Source organism: Piliocolobus tephrosceles, chromosome 2 (assembly GCF_002776525.5).
Source record: "Piliocolobus tephrosceles isolate RC106 chromosome 2, ASM277652v3, whole genome shotgun sequence".
NCBI lineage: Eukaryota > Metazoa > Chordata > Mammalia > Primates > Cercopithecidae > Piliocolobus > Piliocolobus tephrosceles.
In genome coordinates, this window is record NC_045435.1 from 82394796 (window position 1) to 82397478 (window position 2683).

A 2683-nucleotide genomic window follows, 5' to 3' on the forward strand; every position below is an offset into this window, starting at 1 on the left:
CCAATCTCTGTGGCTAAGGGTGGGGGACATGCAATGCTCTGACTGGCCAGGCTCATGGTATTCACATAGTCAGCCCTCCATATCCGCGGTTCTGCAAACATGGATTCAATCAACTGTAGATCTAAAATATTTGTTTAAAAAATTTTCCAGCAAGGGGGCAACAAGGAAGTTCTTAAGAGCACAGCTGGAAAGAAGCTGAGTTACAGACAGCCTGCCAAAATAATTTCTTCATGCCAAAATAATTTTTTCAAAGCCCGGACTTGCTGTACCCTGTGACCTCCAGACTCTGCTCAGGGAAATTAGCAGAGCCATTCTCAAAACCAACCCATCAAACATGACCCAGTTTGCAGCCGTTTATTTTAAAGAACTTATTAGGTATAGAGAAGGGACTATTTCTCTGGATGAAGTGGTCAGAGGGAGCGGAATCTAAAGTACCCACACAGATAGAAAAATCTACAGACAAAGACAAGGACAATGTAACTGGAACAGGATATAGTGACAAAATCACCCAGTTTCCATCAATTTATGCTGAGCTAGGCACTGAGCAAACTGAAGCAGTTTGTGTTCCTTCGTCCAAACCAGCCACCCCTAAGACTACTACTCCACCCTCATAACCATCTCCAACAGCTGTTTCACCAGAGTTTGCCTATGTCCCAGCTGACACAGCTCAGTTTGCTTCTCAGATATTAGCAATGGCAGCAAGTGAAGCAGGACAACCACCACCATATTCTAACATGTGGACCCCTTATTGTCTAACTAATAAGAATCAACAAAGTCACCCATCACTGCCACCTGCACGTGGGCCTTTTCCCCAAGCAACTCTCTGTCTATCTAATCCTAAGGATCCACAGTTTCTGCAGCATCCAACAAAAGTCACTTCTCCAACTTACAAGATGATTGAAGATAGTAAGACCAGTGCCCCACCTTTTATCTTAGTAGGTTCAAATGCTCAGAAAGCACAGGAATGGAAACCTCTTCCTGGACATGCTGTTGTTTCAAAGTCAGAAGTCTTGAAGAGTTATGCTGCAGCATAAGTGCCCATTGCTGTTCCTGCAGATGAGAAATTCCAGAAACATAGCTTAAGTCCCCAGAATGCTCCTCTTGCTACAAGTGGACAAGATGTCCCCAGGCCAGAGAGCCTTGTTTTCTTTCTGTTGCTCTCTCAGTAGAAGGTGTAGCTTTAAAAAGTTCAGGATCTGGTGACAAATGTGCTCCCTTTGGAAGTTATAGTATTGCTTGGGAGATAAATGTGACTCCTGCTCACAAAGTTCGCAAAGCAGAAACTTAAAACTCATCCAGAAATAACACTGGGTCAACAAACGTTCAGGGAGGAGTCTGCCACCAAGAGTAACATATCAATAAACTTCATACAGTATAAAAATATCTATATTCCACAAAGGTTTGGAAAGCAAAACTTGAATTTGCCGCGCAACAAGTACTAGGATGAATCCACACAAATGAAGTGATGTGTAGGCATTGTGTTAGGTATTATAAATAATCTAGAAATGATTTAAAGTATATGGGAGGATGTGCGTAGGTTATGTGCAAATACTACACCAGGTTATATCAGGGACTTGAGCACCCACGGATTTTGGCATTTGTGGGGTCCTGGAACAAATCCCCCATGGATACTGAGAGACGACTGTAAATCCTCTGGAGCAGATGGACTGAAAATGACGCTGTTTCTTTCAGAAAAGTGAATGAGGGAATGGACACTGGATGCCTGTATTAGGGCCCTTAACATTAGCTGCCATAACAAGCAATCCCACATATCCATCGCGTGGCTCAACAATCAGTTGTATTTTTCACTCATGCAAAGTCAAATGCAGAGATGTTCTGGTTGGGCAGCTCCCTTGGCAGCTCTCCACCAGCACTGACTCAGGAAACCAAGCCTCTTCCATCTTGGGCATGCTGCTACCCACATCACATAGTCTCCAAGGTTGTTGTCGAAGGGGCAAAGTGAACTGGATGAAGCATAACTGCTCTCAGCTGCCTTGGCCTTGAAATGACCCAGCAATCTGCCCTTGCATTCACTGGTGAGAACTTAGTCACATGGCCCACACAGATGCAAGGGGGCTGGGAAGTACAATTTAGCCACGTGCCTAGGAAGAGGAAACAGATTTGTGGCCACCTGGCTTATCTTTGATACAAAGGCAAACACAATCCATTTCAAATACATAGTGAGAACTGCCCACTGGCTCTACTCTGGTCAAACATTGAGTCAGGGCCAGCAGCGTCCTGAGAGGTGATCTGGTTCCACTCTCTAATTGAACAGATGGAAAAGTAAGGAAAAAAGGGCCTTTCCCAGATCACTAGACACTGATGTAAAGCACATGGATTTAACTAAATGTCTCAAAAAGGAATAAAGAGGCATTCCCTCTCTGCAGATGCCAGAAACGCCTTCCAACTACCAACTTACAGAATCTTGCTCTTATCAAGAATGAGATAGTAGAAATGTGGTGGGTTTTATAGCCAGATAGCCCTGAGTTCAAATCCTAGTTCTATCTCCTTCTAGATTGAACAAAGAGTTAAGCTCTCTGAGCCTCAATTTACTCATCTGCTCAACCACAAGCATTCAATTCCTACTCTCTTCCTGTTTCCTACGGTAACACCAGTGATTCCTAGCGTTTTCCAGGAGTGACTGATAGTTACTCTTGGGCCCAAGAGTATAATATCTTTTTCC

General features: G+C 43.8%; 1 pseudogene; it reads left to right on the forward strand.

The window, feature by feature from the left end:
- The first annotated feature begins 244 nt into the window (after window positions 1-244).
- Window positions 245-1288, forward strand: LOC111524367 (annotated as a pseudogene).
- The last annotated feature ends 1395 nt before the right edge of the window (window positions 1289-2683 follow it).